We start from the raw sequence: 17,500 nt of genomic DNA on the forward strand, positions 1-17,500 counted from the left end.
GTTCATACAGTCTGCAGCTCAGGGGAAAGGATTCCACTTTAACGCCGAGCGTAACGTTCAACACGGACCCGCGCTTTTCCTGCGCTGATCACGTGTCCGGTGTGGTGTGCAGGAAATCAGACGCTCGTGATTATCCAGATTAAACGTGTGTGTGAAGGTTTTGGTCCCCGCTCCAGAGTTCTTGGCGTCGCATGATTAGTAACATGAAGAGGACGCAGTGTAATAGGGCTGGACGGTACGATGGTATAACCTCCGTATCACCATACCTGATGTCACAGTACACTTTTCTGAGATATCTCGGGTATCGTGATAACTTATTTTTTTATTGTTCATAACTATATTTACAAATACGCTGGATATAAAGTCTACACACCCCTGTTAAAACAGCAGCTTTCTGTGATTTGTAAAAAATGAAACAAAGATAATTTCATAATTTCAGAAGATTTCCACCAGGTAGTTCCCGGTCCCGCTCGGGAGCGGGCTACGAAGGCATTAGATAAACCACGGAACACCGTGAACACCGTCGTGAACACCGTCGTGAACACCGTCGTGAACACCTGGAGAAAACATGGCACGACAGCGACGTTACCGAGAACAGGACGTCCTTCAAAACGGACGAGAAGACGGAGAGAGAACGGGTCGGGCAGGCTGTCAGGAGACCTACAGCAACAACACAGGAGCTGCAGCTCTTTCTGTCGAGCGCTGATGACTCTCTCCTGTATTCCTCCTCTGTCTGGAGAGAAAGAAGAATACGAGAAATAATAACCATCCGCTCCTGGCTGCACTAAATACACTAGACTTAATACATATAAACATATATCCAGTCTCCCAAAACCATGCGGAGTAATGTGTGAAAAACACCAGCACTCCAGCACAAGGACCAGCACGACCCCCGGGGTGAAGCAGGGCGGTGGAAGCCTCATGCTTTAAGGCTGCTTTTCTCCAGCTGGAGCTGGGGCTTTAGTGAAGGTGGAAGAAATCCTGAATTGCTCCAGTCAGTACCAGTCAATTTTGGCACAGAACCTTCCGGCATCTGCCAGTAAACTGAAGATGGAGAGTAGTTTCACCTTTCAGCATGACAACGACCCGAAGCACACATCCACAATCAACAGCGGAACGGCTTCAGCAAACGACGATCAATGTTTTTGAGTCCAGACCTGAATCCAACTAAAAATCTAAAAATGGGGTGACCTGAAGCGGGCTGTGCACACGCGGTAGGTGCCCTCACACTCTCATGGATCTGGAACGTTTTTGTAAGGGAGAGAGTGGGAAAATATCGCCAAGTGGAGACGTGGCACGCTGATAGACTCTTCCCCGGGAAGACCGAGTGGTGTAATAAAAGAGTATCAAACAGTATTGGTTTAGGGGTGTGTATACTTATGCACTCTGTGTCAGTTTGGTTTTCAGTGGCATTGTACAAGTTTACATTAAAGGTGGGAATGTTCTGATTCGATTTATCTTGGTTTAATTATTTACATCACAGAACCCTGCTGTTAACAGGGGTGTGTAGACTTTTCACATCCGCTGTATTTGAGATATATATATATATATACATACATACATGTATATTATATTACGTACTAAAACTTTTAGAAACTTAATTATTTGAAAACAAAAAATTGTTAAACCTAGATACGGTAAAACGTTGTGTTATAGAAATGTCTTCAAATATTATTATAGTATATAGTATCAAGTATTATTATTATTATTATTATTATTATTATTATTATTATTACTCTCCAGAAATTGTCTTTCTCTATACAGAATGTATCCATGTTGTATTTTGTAGATCTGTAAATAGATGTTCACGGAGGAGGACCCACGATTCCCTCCGACCCTGTTCCACGTTACAGGAAGAGCCTCGGCGCTGTGTTTCTCTCCAGGGGACGCGGCGCTCCATCAATTATTAATCATTTGGAAACTTATGCAGTATTTTGCTGAAAATAAAACTTCCAGTCTTTTTTGCGTTCTTGTCGAGTAATTCTTGAGAAAAATCTCTCGCCGAGTCTTCAGCTGTGCGTAATATTTATTTTATACCATAATTTCTGGCCTTTCTCTTAAAGGGCGCCGATAATTCTGGAGTTATTTGACGGTGTGAACAGGAAGATGAGTATCTCTGCTTTCCTAATGTCTGCTTTCAGGGAAGCGTTTAAAGACACTAAGAATCTGCTTTTTTTTTATGGCGTCGTTCATCCACATTTGCGTTGCAGGTTTGCGTTGTGTTCAGGTGCGTTACAGCACATCACTCTTCAGCTATAACGCTCTAATCATGGGGGGATGGGGGGGGGGGGGGGTCTTCCTGCACATTTTTACTCCTTAATCAGATTTGCCTGGTGTCTGTGATTTTAAAATGAATGAACGAGTAAATAAATAAATAAATAAACACACAGAAGTGTTGCGTTTGATGCGTTTCCTAAATCACGCCATCGATAAAGTCCCGAGTTCATTTTCCGGCATCGCTCCGTCACGGCGCTGGCCGCGTGGCTGTAATGTGAGCAATCGCTCCTATTAGGAGATGTAAAAGGAATGTTGGAGCTTGAAAGCCCTCCGAAAGCTCATTACGCGAGTGTTTTCCAGGCCGCCGTGTGATGAATCTGCGCTCGCTCCTGTAATGTGACGCTTCTACGCCGCCGTGGCTCCAGGGCTCTGCGCCGCAAATCACATTTCAGCAACGTTATGAAGAGTAATAACGGGTCCGAGTGTCGCCGTCCGACATCTAATAACACGTGTGTCGTTAACCCCCGACACACACACACACACACACACACACACATTGCTCTAAACACGATCACGTCCACGGCTAACGGAACAGATTAGCGATGACTCGTTGTGTTCTTTTTACGTCTGCTTTAATTTGGGAACTCGTTTGTATGTTAGCGAAACAGTTTTTTACAAATCACTTAAATTAGAAGCAGACGTCCATCTTCACAAGCGCTAGCTAGCTGTAAGAAACTGTTGCTAAACAGAGCTGACTAGCTGTGCGCGATGTTAGCATTTTGTCCTGCGAAAAATAATGATGATGATAATAAATTCTCCTTTAATAACAATAAATCTGACAATATAATGGAACTCATTGTGTTTTGTTAATTTGTTAATAAATATATGATGATACAGACCTTTTCTGCAGTTTGTCCTATAAATGTACAAAGCTAAAAGTAAATCATGATTCTCAGCCAGTCATCTTCAGCATAACCATTCTAACGCTTTTAACACACAATAAATGAGTAGGAAGAAACGTCTCTCCATGTTCCTCCTCGTTCAGAAATGCCAGGATATATGAATACACACAAATATGCAACTTTGGAAACACTCCTGTATCATCTAGCTGTTTTTAACAAGTTAATATCACTAGTGTTTGCTATCTTAGCTAGCTGGTTGGATAGCTGTTAGTATACATGAGTTATTTTGATGAATTTCATATGAAACGTTGACTCTGTGTGGAGGAAGCGCTGAGTAAGCTAAAGCTAGCTAGCCGGCTACACCACAAGCTACATGGCTAACGTAGCTGGATTGATGTCACCTCTTCTGCTAATTACAAATAATAAAACAAAGCTGTTTTTTTTTTTTTTTATTCATTTGATGTCTTTAGCAGTCAGTATTTCTTTCTCCGCGCCACCTGGTGGATAAAATAATCAAACTAATTACAAGATGCTTGATTTAGAAATGATCAACTGTGTCACCCGCTACAGGTGTTAGCAGTCAGTTAAGCTAGCTAGCGTAAGTAGTAGCTTTATTAGCTCACGTGTAAAAGTCTGCGGCTGCCTCGGAGGTAGGATGAAATTGATTGATTGATCGATTAACAAGCAGTTGATCCACTGTTTAACAGCAGACGCACTACCGGCACGCTAGAGTTCCAGAATGTTCAACTAGCTAGCTAACGATTATTAGTTATGAAGTTAAAAGGCTCATCGCTAACAAGATAACTAGCTAGCTCTCAGTGATCAGCTAACGCTTCTTCCGACCCTAGACTGGAAAGTAATGACGTAATCTACACAGAACAGCACAAAGCATTTGATTTAATCGATTAATCTGTGTTTTATGAATTTAAACTGTATACAGTTCCATTTAAAGTGTGATGTTTTGGCTAGCGAGAAGCTAGCCTGTTACTAATCTTCGCTTTATAGCAGCGTTGTATCGTTTCTGGTGTTAATAAAACATGATCGAGGGGTATCATTTCAACATTTCCTATCTCTTTTTTTCTTCGTGGGATGATGAAATAAATGCGGTGGAGTGCTCAGGCGTTTTGGGCTCGGCTGTGCACTTTAGCATCTCCTCCGCTGTGGAGGCTTATCTTTTATTTACTAGAACATCCAAACAGCACCAGCCGAAACCAAGCTGCTGGAGATTCGGAGAAGAAAAAAGAAGAAAAAAGGAAAGACACGATGGAGGCCTGTGTGGGATTTCTCTCTCAGATACTGATCTCTAACTCTAAATCTCTACAAAACCCCTGCAGGAACGTATAAACCTGACCTTTCACCAGTAAATAAATAAATAAAGACAGTACAGAATCAACAATCAAGGGTGCTATATACAGAAGCTGACTTTCCAGGAAAATGTCTGTTTTTGTTTCAAATTAGTTATAGATAAATGTGTGTAACTGAGGAACAGAAGCTACGCTAAAGCTAGTCAGTTTTCTATTGCTGACTTTTCACTCGCCAGGTTACACACTTTACCTTCAGCCACTGCCTGAGACAATATTCACAGCCATCATCATCATCATCTTCATCATCAACTGACATTCGCTGTCTTTGCGGTTCGACACCAACACTAAGAGCAGAGGGTTTAAGAACAACGATAAACCACCTCTGACACACCGATCAGCCACAACATTAAAACCGCCTGCCTAGTATCGTGTAGGCCCCTCGCTCCTAGTGCCTCCAAAACATCTCAGCCGTCGAGGCGTGGACTCCACAAGACCTCTGAAGGTGTGCTGTGGTTTCTGGCACCGAGACGTCAGCAGCAGATCCTTTAAGTCCTGCGAGGATCTACTGGACTTGTTTGTCCAGAACATCCCACAGACACTCAGTGGGATTGAGATCTGTAGAATGTGGAGGTCGAGTCAACATCTTGAACTCTTCATGTTCCTCAAACCGTTCCTGAACAGTGTGTGCAGTGTGTGAGGGAGCGTTATCCTGCTGAAAGAGGACACTGACGTTAGGGAACACCGTTACCATGAAGGGGTGAACTGGGTCTGCAGCAGTGTTCAGGTAGGTGCTACGTGTCAAAGTGAGCGTACCGCAAACGTCAATGATTTGCAGTGATGTTTGATGAGAAGCTACTGGATTATCAGGTGTGTTACTGGATCAAACACAGCATTATGGGTAATTTGGAGTTCATGGGTCATTCGACTGCTTGGGACCTTCTTCAGTGCATCAAAGTCAGGTTCATTTTAATTAGGCCAAGTTTGTTGGTTAAAAAACTACAGCCTTATGGGTTTTTAGATTAGTAGAAAACCTGTCAAAGCTCCTGCGTGTATTAGAACATCCCAGTCAAAGCCCGTCTGAGTCGGAGCCTGTGGAAAGCCCTCGTGAAAACGTTCACCAACAATTACTGGTATAAATCCCAGTCACGTCCATTTCACTTGCCAGTCTTAATACTGAAAAAAAAGGAGGAAAACTTCAAGGGGGTGAATAGTTATGCAAAATATTAAATAGAAGTTATTATTGATGCTACAATTCGGAGTCATTTTCCCACCGTTGGAGCAAAAAAAAATTCCACATGGCTGCACGCATAATCTTGAATTTCAGACATCTGCTGATTTCCACATCAACATAATTTCCTTCCTCTGCAAATTTCAAAACAGCCTTCATTATCAAAGCGGGGAAAAAAACCCTAATCTGCCTTGGGCTCTGTTAAAATCTGTTAAAATATCAGATAAACGGAGCAGTAATGAGAGGCGGAACACCTCACAGCTCACAAACCATTTTAAACTCTTTCCCAATGGTTTCATAATGTGAGAGATAAAATGGAGCCAGTGTTCTAGCGTTTCTCTCAGCTGCTCAAACAGCATTCATCTTCAGAAGGTCCTCATTCACAACCCCATACATCTTAATTCCTCTCTAGAACTAGATCATACAGATGACTTCTTTTGAACGAGTAATGGTTTAAAAAAACTTGCTATGTTTTCCGTTGATTTGCCGTTTTATGTTCCAGTGTAAAAAAAAAAAAAAAAAAAACCGTTCCGAGACGGAACCTTGAGAGGAACCAGACTCAAAAGAGAACCCATCCTCATCTGGATGACACCAGACAGTGCGATTATAAATGTGTACTGTGGAGTCAGAAAGTGCAGCTGCAAAGCAGGAAATTCTTTACAGTTATACAGGAAGTCATGTTTTGTTCACTGAGGGAGACTTGAGTGCAGAACTGTTCGAGGCAATCGCAGACCAAAGTAATCTTCATGGTCTTTAAGTGCTACCATTCTCAGTAATCATGTATCTTTAGGCTGCACAATGTCGGAGGACATCCTCTCAGCAGCAGCGAGTGATTTCCAACTGATGAGAACTCCCATCAGAAGAAGGGCGTCAGGACGGATCGGGTGAGGTCCGGAGAGCTGAAGGGGTCAGGATCACTGGTATCTCAGGACCATCATGGACAGATGTTCACAGATTCCCATGATTGGTTAGTGTCGCTGTGATTGATAGGGAGAGAGAGAGAGTATGCCCCTCCCTCCCTGAGAACACGCCCAGTTTTGCTCTCTTGGGCACGGATGGCTGTGTCATCACCGGGATTCGAACTCGGGATTTCCCAACGTTTTCCCAACATCCCCGTAGAGTTATTATTGCACCTAGTGGTTGAACATGGCAACTACACGCACTAAGAGATGTTCACTGGGGCAGGAATCACGCTGCTCAATGCTCGGGGCACGGGCAGCGAACAGGACAGTTAATGACTGGGTTGCCAGAGTTGCGTTCGTTACTCCAAATTGGGATGGTTTAAAATTACTGCCAAATAATTGGAATTAAATCTAATAAATTTAAACAGACAGTGTAAGTATAAACAGTGTTTATGTATGAAACATACTGAAACATTTCTGGTGTAAAATATATTCACCTCGGCAAGCTTCTTTCTCTCCACACAAAGGCTGAGGGGGACAAAAAGAAGATAAATGAATCTATCCTTTCCAATGCCTGGATTTGTTTTTCGATCTAGTTTCAGGTCTTCTGGGATGTATTCAAGGTGAGGCAACCTGGCAACCCTATTATTACCTCAAACACAGTTTCTTCTAAAACCGCACCAAGCCAGCTGCTAGACTGTACGCTGTCTAATACAGGGTTACTCTCAACAGTCAGAAGTCAAGTGTGATAGCCTCGCAACTTTATTTGGTTTGCGTTTACTTTCTTTATTAACGTCGTGCTGCCAGATCAGGACCCCATGCGCACACCACGCTGTAGATAGCGGTTTATTTCCCGATCTGATCGGAAGCATGTAGCTGGCTGTTTTATGTGCAGATAAACACAGTTATTTATGACAGAAATCAGATTATTGCTACACTGCCTGCACTTCATTTGTAAAACCCGAGTTCCCAGAACGGTGAGAGGGGCGAGAGAGGGGTGTGAGAGGGGCGAGAGAGGGGTGGGCGAGCGTGCGAGAGAGGGGCGAGCGTGCGAGACCGTGCAGAGAGTGAATATTCTAGAACGTATGGACTCGAGCCCGGCTGATCGTAAAGGAGCAATTTCATGAATAATAAAAATGCGCACAAGGTCTCTCGCTTTACCCCAAACGTAGTCGCTCAGCCAAGACGAGGGTCACGTAGCTAATGGAAGTCATTCTCAACTGGAATATCAGAGTCTTCTCTTCCTCAGACCACATCCAGTTCCACAAAGCACACTAAGGAGTATATAATAACGTTCACGTTTTCGTTTTGTTTACCAACGTGAAATTTATTTACTGTATCATTTACTGTATAATTTACTGTATAATTACTATTTGAACCGTGCTACGTAACGTTATATGACAGAAATTCGCTAGCTGGCTGATCCTAAGCTCTAAGCTCCACCCACTCTTAGTTTTCTGTCAAGGTAAAGCTTTTTTTTAAGGAGGGCGGAGTTTATGATCAGGCCATGACATCAGCTCAGGAAGGTTGTGTTAGCATTACGAGTGAGGGTGTGGTGTGATGAAGCGGAGTTACTGTCACCACTCCAGAGTTGATTAGTTTCCTCCCTGAGGAAGTCCCTGAGTGAGTGTTTTATTCCTCTCGCACCACAGCGGTGTACCAACAATAACAAGTCTGAATGGATTAAAGACCAGCGTCACACGTCTATAGATCTGTTTATACTTCATGTAACAAATTTAATCGTAGCTTGCTGCGTCGTGTTCCAGAGAAAACGCAAAGAAGCGTAAACTCCTCCGTCCTGAAGACGTTTACATTTATTCATGTAGCAGAATCTTTTATCCAAAGCGACTTACAAATGAGGAAACACAAGCAAAGTGATATATGAAGCGGAGAACAGTACGAGTAGTGCTACTGTACAAGATCTTTCATTGAGTTCTAGAGAAGTAAAGTGCGCAGAGTCGAGGTGTAAGTGCCAGAGTAGGTTTGTTTGTTTGTTTGTTTGTTTGTTTGTTTGTTTGTTTGTTTATTTATTTATTTTCTAGGGGTTAGTTAGGTGTTGATGGAAGAGGTGGGTCTTTAGCTGTTATTTGAAGATGGTGAGAGATTCTGTGGTCCGGATTGAGGTTGGAAGTTCAGTCCACCGCTGAGGAACAGTTAGTGTGAAGGTTCTGGAAAGGGACCTTGAGCCACGCTGAGTGGGAACTACTAAATGTCGCTCGCTAATCGATCTCAGATTGCGAGAGGGAACGTAGGCCTTCAGGAGAGAGTTGAGGTAGGGGGCGCTGTTCCAGACAAGGTCTTGTAGGTGAGCATCAAGGCCTTGAATTTGATGCGGGCGGCTACAGGAAGCCAGTGGAGGGAGAGGAAGAGGGGTGTGACATGGGTTCTCTTGGGCTGGTTGAAGACGAGGCGCGCTGCAGCATTCTGAATCATCTGCAGGGGTTTGATGGAGCTGGCTGGGAGGCCTGAAAGCAGCGAGTTGCAGTAGTCCAGTTTAGAGATAACAAGAGCCTGGACTAGTATCTGTGTGGCCTGTTTGGTGAGGTAGGGTCGGATTTTCTTGATGTTGTACAGGATGAACCTACAGGACCGTGCAGTTTTTGAGATGTGGTCTGTAAAGGTCAAGCCGTCATCAAGAATCACCCCGAGGTTCCTGGCCGTCCTGGTTGGCATGAGTGTGGTTGAGCCGAGCTGTACGGTGAGGTTGTGGTTGATCGAGGGACAGGCTGGGATGACGAGAAGCTCAGATTTTGCCAGGTTGAGCTTAAGATGGTTTTCTTTCATCCAGACCGAGATGTCCGACAGGCAAGCAGAGATGCGTGCAGAGACGGATGGATCGTCAGGCTGGAAGGACAAATAGAGCTGGGTGTCATCAGCATAGCGATGACATGAGAAGCCATGATACTCAATCACCTGCCCCAGAGATGTGGTGTAGATAGAAAAGAGCAGTGGACCCAGAACTGACCCCTGTGGAACGCCAGTGAGTTTCTGACTTTCAGAAATACCTCCCCTCCATGATACCTTGAAGGATCTGTCAGAGAGACAGGATTCCACCCAGCGCAGAACCGTTCCAGTGATGCCCAGGCTGGAGAGAGTTGACAGGAGGATCTGATGGTTCACAGTGTCGAAAGCAGCAGAGAGGTGGAGTAGGATGAGGACAGATGATCTAGAGGTTGCTCTTGCGAGTCGTAAGGCTTCAGTGACGGAAAGCAGAGCAGTCTCCGTGGAGTGGTTGCTCTTGAAGCCAGACTGCTTGGTGTCCAGGAGGTTGTTCTGTGTGAGAAAATTGGAGAGTTGATTAAAAAACGGCTCTTTCAAGAGTTTTGGAAAGAAAAGGGAGGAGGGAAACAGGTCTGTAGTTGTCAACCACAGCAGGGTTGAGTGAGGGTTTTTATAGCAGTGGGGTAACCCGGGCCTGCTTAAATGAGGGAGGGTCTGTGCCAGTAGAGAGGGATGTGTGAAAGATGTGTGTGAGTGCAGGTAATAGTGTGTGAGAGATGGACTGAAGAAGGTGAGAAGGGATGGGGTCAAGAGGACGGGTTGTGGGACGGCTAGAGAGGAGGAGTGTAGAGACATCAGTCTCTGAGAGGGGAGAGAAGGAGGACAGTTGGGAGTTACATGGAGGAGGAGCTGGTCTGTGCAGGTCGGGGGTTGAGAACTGGTTCCTGATTGATGTAACCTTGTTGGAAAAGAAAGCGGCGAAGTCATCTGCAGTGAGAGAGGTAGGGGAAGGGGAGGAGGGGGACAGACGTCGGAAACCTTCAAGTTACACCTTCACCTCTTCTGACACTGGAGACTCCTTCCGTAAACATTACACAAATAAACATCTCCTTCCTTTAAGAAAACGTCACAACATCTACGAGTATTTTTCTTTAACCCGCCGTACACGTCCCTGTGAATGAGCTGTTGCTATAGAAACCATAACGTATTAGCTGTCACATAGCCGTATTACTATTAGCCGCTGTTGTAGAGAACTAATCAACACCTGAGGACCAATCAGAATCCAGAACTCATCAGCGCTGTGGAACTTTCTTGCAGACTCTTTGTGATACTTTCCGGAGTTATACTAATATTCCTGTCACACAGAAGCTCCGTTCTGCTGATTTTTTGCCCCATTATGTCTGCTCTTGGTTTAAACACTCACCGAACACACACACACACACACACACACACCTCTTCCTGTCAGAGTCCATTAAAAACCCGCCACTCCAGAGCGATCTGTCTCTTTTAGCATGGCCCTCTAGGCAGAAGAATTGATTGTGCTTGTTAGTTATGAGTTTATTTGTCATCATGAGAGGCGAAGAAGACGGATTCCTCGCTCAGTTCTTCCTGTTCGGAGGTTTTGTGAACAGCTCCGTTCCACTCCTTCAGCGCCGAGTGTGCATAATCAGGGCGCTCCCGCAGGAGCGAGGTCACTGCCAGTTCAGCGCTAACGAATTAAACGATTTCGGTGTTTTCGCCCGCGAGGTGGCTTTTTGTCATGAACAATGGATTTCCGCAGATTTTTTCTGCCTTTATTATTCATGCGCAGGCCACGAGGGACAAACCGCACAAAGACACCGCGCGGGATATTCAGCCTCCGGAATGATCGACACACACGCCGAGCTGCATCTCATCACGGCTCCCGAACACACGGGTCACGCCGTGCGCGTACAATTACTTCCTGAGCCCAGCTGTTCCTGTGCGCAAAGTACCGGCGCCCCTGCAAGTCAATCATCAATGGATCAGGAGCAGTGTAGGAGCAGATATGAATTGGGTGGTGGATTATCCTCAGGATAACTCGCCGTGTGTGTGTGTGTGTGTGTGTGTGTTGCTTGTGTACGTATTCATATACAGACTTATAGCTAAACCGACACACACTGTCGTCATTCACGTGAGGAACGTTCCTGGTATTCAGAGTCGAGTTACGCGGCTGCTGAAGTTCGGAGGATTAAAGCCGCCTGTGTGTGGGTGTGATCGTATATATTTATTTATTAAATCCTGTTATATCTGGCTCATTTTAAATGCATGCGCAGTGTAATGAAGCTACGAGACGCTAAATGGAGGCGGCGAAAGTGTAACGTGCGTCCGAGCTGTCGGAGATTTCGTCACACTTCACACTCACCGTGACGATTTTGTCAGGGTTTGTGTTAACTCGACGCGCTCTGCTGTGAGGGAAACGTGCTCACGTTGTGAAGGAAAAGCTGACCGAGCGCTCATCGCGTCCCTCGCTTTATCCGTAAAGTACTCGCTCCTCCGGATTAAGACGCGCTCCATGGACTGTAAAGTGACGATGTTACGTGTGTGTAATTAATATTATTTGTTCAATAACAACAGGACTTCACGCTGCTCTTCACTCGCGCCGATATCACGTAAGAAACACGTGCTTAAGCTCAGAAGATCCGAATCGAGCGCACTCGAGACACGCCCCCGTTTCAGACGGACTCCGCCCCCGTGTGCGCAGCTCTCACGTAACAGCTTTTAAGTCTGTAGTCCAGGCTGAGTCCTGATGTGTGTAATTTCAGGATGAAATCCCCGGCTGCGTCTGCGTGTACTCTACGCTCAGAGAGAGAAGCTATAGGCAGATAAACAGGTATATAATCAGACAGACAGCTCCGTGTTGACGCTCGGAGGGAATTCGGAAGAACAAACACAGATGAATGAGGAGGGAATAACTAATAAACCCCAAAACGCCTTAAATCCCCACAATCCCAACAGAAGATTTATGGCTGGCGCCGCAGCGTAATGTGCACCGTGTTCATCTTTTGCTCGTATTTATATTTATATTCATCAACGTCAGGCACAACACGTACAGCAAAACCCCACTGCGTGTAACACACACTCAGAGAGAGATTATTTACACACGCGACTCAACCTCGTAGCGTCACATCAAAAAGATGCAAATTCTGTTGCGTTAAGCGGATTTATGCAGAGTAAAAGGAACACGCTCTCGCTACATCATCATTTATTTCAAACGCTGCGTTTTCATTCCCATCTAGATCACACACACACACACACACACACACACACACACACACACACACTGAGTCGTGTCACAAAAAGAACACCGTTATAGGTTAAACGCTGTTTTGAACGTTTCAAGTTGTTAGAGGAGTCAAAATTCAAAAGCAGACAACTTTACTACACACAACTACACTACCGGAGGAGTGAAGCACCGTGTGTGTGTGTGTGTGTGTGTGTGTGTGTGTGTGTGTGTGTGTGTGTGTGTGTTTGTCGAAGTGTGATGAAGTTCTCTTACAACAGAACGTCCCCAAGTGTTTTATTCCTCGTACTGTACACCAGCAATTTGCCAACAATTGACGTTTTTTTTTTACACTTTGTGCTTTTTATCCATTTGTAGTTACATTTACTCTTCCCGAGACGAGCGAGTTCCTGTCCGCACTTACGTTGTAGCAGCTGTAAACACTCGTTCCCTGTTTTTGGTCCCGAGATTGAGCGATGGTGTGATTAATGAGCGTAATCAGCTCTCCTCATTCCCTCCCCGGTTAGGAACCTCGGGATCATCCTGGACTCCAAGCAAATAAATGGTTATAAAGTCGTTAAGACGAGTTTTGCTCAGTTACGGATTATTTCTAAACGTCACACGTTTCTGTCTTTCTGAGATTCGGAGAAGATTATTGGTGCTTTTCTCACATCACGGATAGATTATTGTAATTCATTGTACTCGGGTCTTCCTCGGTCATCTCTCGCTCGTCTCCAGATGTTTCAGAACGCAGCTGCAAGGCTGTTGACCAGGGCGAAGAAATAAAAATGTAGCGTCGCTCCATCGGCCCACGGTCCAGTTTCGGATCCGGTTGAAGGTTCTGTTTTGTCTTTAGAACTCTTAATGATCAAGCTCCATCGTATCTCAAAGATCTTCTCACACCACATCCATCCAGCAGATTTTAAAGATCTCCTGATAGCTTTCTTCTGTATGTCCCTCCATCCGTTTAATAACCAAAGGGGTGGAGCTTGTTCAGTCTCCGCCCCTCGTTCATGGAATCACTTGCCAATGGACATCTGCCTCGCGCCTTCAGTTATCGTTTTTAAAGACAGACTGAAAGCGTATCTCTTCTCCCAGGAGTTTTCATCTCATTTTTACTCTTTATTGGATTTCTTTATTTGGTTTTTTTCTGTTTTCTATTTTACATTTCTCATCCTGTTCAGCACTGCGGTCAGCTCCGCTGCGTTTAAATGTGTTTATAAATAACATTACCTACTTACTTACTCCCTCTATTCTCCCTCTATTCTCCCTCTATTCTCCCTCTATTCTCTCTCTATTCTCTCTCTATTCTCTCTCTATTCTCCCTCTATTCTCTCTCTATTCTCTCTCTATTCTCCCTCTATTCTCCCTCTATTCTCTCTCTATTCTCTCTCTATTCTCTCTCTATTCTCTCTCTATTCTCCCTCTATTCTCCCTCTATTCTCTCTCTATTCTCCCTCTATTCTCTCTCTATTCTCTCTCTATTCTCCCTCTATTCTCTCTCTATTCTCTCTCTATTCTCTCTCTATTCTCTCTCTATTCTCTCTCTATTCTCCCTCTATTCTCCCTCTATTCTCTCTCTATTCTCCCTCTATTCTCTCTCTATTCTCTCTCTATTCTCCCTCTATTCTCTCTCTATTCTCTCTCTATTCTCCCTCTATTCTCCCTCTATTCTCTCTCTATTCTCTCTCTATTCTCCCTCTATTCTCCCTCTATTCTCCCTCTATTCTCTCTCTATTCTCCCTCTATTCTCCCTCTATTCTCCCTCTATTCTCTCTCTATTCTCCCTCTATTCTCTCTCTATTCTCCCTCTATTCTCCCTCTATTCTCCCTCTATTCTCTCTCTATTCTCTCTCTATTCTCTCTCTATTCTCTCTCTCTATTCTCTCTCTATTCTCCCTCTATTCTCCCTCTATTCTCCCTCTATTCTCCCTCTCTATTCTCTCTCTATTCTCCCTCTCTATTCTCTCTCTATTCTCTCTCTCTATTCTCTCTCTATCCCCTCTCTCTATCCCCTCTCTCTATTCTCTCTCTATTCCCTCTCTCTATTCTCTCTCTCTATTCTCCTTCTATTCTCCCTCTATTCTCCCTCTATTCTCTCTCTATTCTCCCTCTATTCTCTCTCTCTATTCTCTCTCTATTCTCTCTCTATTCTCTCTCTCTATTCTCTCTCTGTTCTCTCTCTATTCTCTCTCTCTATTCTCTCTCTATTCTCCCTCTATTCTCTCTCTATTCTCTCTCTCTATTCTCTCTCTATTCTCCCTCTATTCTCTCCCTCTATTCTCCCTCTATTCTCCCTCTATTCTCTCTCTCTATTCTCTCTCTCTCTATTCTCTCTCTATTCTCCCTCTATTCTCTCTCTATTCTCTCTCTCTATTCTCTCTCTATTCTCCCTCTATTCTCTCCCTCTATTCTCCCTCTATTCTCCCTCTATTCTCTCTCTCTATTCTCTCTCTCTCTCTCTCTCTCTATTCTCCCTCTATTCTCTCTCTATTCTCCCTCTCTATTCTCTCTCTATTCTCTCTCTATTCTCCCTCTATTCTCTCTCTATTCTCCCTCTATTCTCTCTCTATTCTCTCTCTCTATTCCCTCTCTCTATTCCCTCTCTATTCTCTCTCTCTATTCTCTCTCTATTCTCCCTCTATTCTCCCTCTATTCTCTCTCTATTCCCTCTCTCTATTCCCTCTCTCTATTCTCTCTCTCTATTCTCTCTCTCTATTCTCTCTCTATTCTCTCCCTCTATTCTCTCTCTCTCTATTCCCTCTCTCTATTCTCTCTATTCTCTCTCTATTCTCTCTGTATTCCCTCTCTCTATTCCCTCTCTCTATTCTCTCTCTCTATTCTCTCTCTCTATTCTCTCTCTATTCTCTCCCTCTATTCTCTCTCTCTCTATTCCCTCTCTCTATTCTCTCTATTCTCCCTCTATTCTCTCTCTATTCCCTCTCTCTATTCCCTCTCTCTATTCTCTCTCTCTATTCTCTCTCTCTATTCTCTCTCTATTCTCTCCCTCTATTCTCTCTCTCTCTATTCCCTCTCTCTATTCTCTCTCTCTCTATTCCCTCTCTCTATTCTCTCTATTCTCTCTCTATTCTCTCTGTATTCCCTCTCTCTCTCTATTCTCTCTCTCTATTCTCTCTCTATTCTCTCTCTCTATTATCTCTCTATTCTCTCTCTCTCTATTCTCTCTCCCTCTATTCTCTCTCTATTCTTTCTCTATTCTCTCTCTCTATTCTCTCTCTCTCTATTCTCTCTCTATTCTCTCTCTATTCTCTCTCTCTCTATTCTCTCTCCCTCTATTCTCCCTTTATTCTCTCTCTATTCCCTCTCTCTAGTCCCTCTCTCTATTCTCTCTCTCTCTATTCCCTCTCTCTATTCTCTCTATTCTCTCTCTATTCTCTCTGTATTCCCTCTCTCTCTCTATTCTCTCTCTCTATTCTCTCTCTATTCTCTCTCTCTATTATCTCTCTATTCTCTCTCTCTCTATTCTCTCTCCCTCTATTCTCTCTCTATTCTTTCTCTATTCTCTCTCTCTATTCTCTCTCTCTCTATTCTCTCTCTATTCTCTCTCTATTCTCTCTCTCTCTATTCTCTCTCCCTCTATTCTCCCTTTATTCTCTCTCTATTCCCTCTCTCTAGTCCCTCTCTCTATTCCCTCTCTCTATTCCCTCTCTCTCTCTTTATTCTCTCTCTTGAAGTGAAGAAGATAAACTGTAATAGGCAGGTTGTTGTTTTTGTGTTAGTGGTATAAACTCCTCCGTCCTGAAGGTGTGAAATTTAGAGCGCTGACACTGTGGACTCCTTCCATTAACGGTGCGTGAGTAGATGGCACTTGAAGAAGAGAGAAAAGTCGTGAGACTCAGACACACCGCGTGTAGAAAAATCGCTAACGTAAGTAATCGTTTAAGAGCCGCAGCAACGTTAAAAAGCTACGTACATTCGTAGACGAAGTTGTCTGAGAGTCCGTCCGCCATTTTGTTCCCGCTGAGCGGCTTCAGAAAACACGAAACATGACGTCACTTCCAGTAAAGGAACGTAGTGCGCGTGGATGCGTCCTGGTTTCTGCGGTGCATTGTGGGATTTTTTAGGCAGCGAGCGTTCCAGAGCACTGGAAGGATTTTAGGATTGAGACAGGACTTAAAATGGCCGCCTCCCGATCAGCGTCCTGACTACTGAACGAGGGAGCTGATTAAGACGCACCCCGAGTTCTGAGAAAAGGTCCTAGATCAGGAGATCCGCTGCTCAAAAGAGATGTGTGGGTTGTTTTTCTTTCTTTAACGAAGTCCTCGCTGATTAGCTGATGATGCAGTAAACTAAACTCAGCGGCGTTGTGTTTCTCCGCGGCTGGAATCGGACGTGCTCTGGAATAAAACCCGCAGAAGGTTCCGAGTCCTCGCTCTCGGTTTGGAGAAACGCAGTAAATCGGTAGCGACGAGGCGCACAGGGGAACGTTCTCCACTGTGAGCTTACAGCGCCGTAAGGATTTCTCTTGTGAGCACAGATGTATTGCTTTTAATCTATTCAGAGGAGGACCGGCCGTTAATATTCAGGCTAGTTAGAGCCGGTTCCTCTCCCTCCGCCTCTGCAGAGGAAATCTGAGATGGTCTGAAGGACAGTCTGAGTGTTGAAGGAGCAGGAGAACCCAGCACAGGTGCAGGACCCGGGGTTATGAGAGTGGAATACCTCAGCAGTGATTAATATTCTCGGTGTGTCTCAGATGTAATCTCATATCATCTTTAATGTGACCCGAAACCGAGCAGGCTTGGACAGGGACGATAAAAAGGATTAAAGGTGATGGGCAGATTCTGACCGCAGGCGAGTGGGCGTAATGGAGCGAGTGGAGAACACAAGGTCCCGTGGTGTGGGCGTGGAAACGAGCGTCCTGGGTCGCTTTGTGTCAGTCTAACACAGACAGGAACTCGACGGAGAAGAACTCGTTCTTTTCCTCCGCACTTTACTGTTGTAGTGCATTTGTGTTGACATGAAGG

At 44.6% G+C, this 17,500-nt stretch overlaps 1 protein-coding gene across 1 annotated transcript in view; it reads left to right on the plus strand.

Annotated features, from left to right (window-relative positions):
* grin3ba (glutamate receptor, ionotropic, N-methyl-D-aspartate 3Ba) overlaps window positions 1-17,500 on the plus strand; it is an 86,793-nt gene that overhangs the window by 30,554 nt on the left and 38,739 nt on the right. The window lies entirely within an intron of this gene.

Source organism: Ictalurus punctatus, chromosome 17 (genome assembly GCF_001660625.3).
Source record: "Ictalurus punctatus breed USDA103 chromosome 17, Coco_2.0, whole genome shotgun sequence".
NCBI classification, from domain to species: Eukaryota; Metazoa; Chordata; class Actinopteri; order Siluriformes; family Ictaluridae; genus Ictalurus; species Ictalurus punctatus.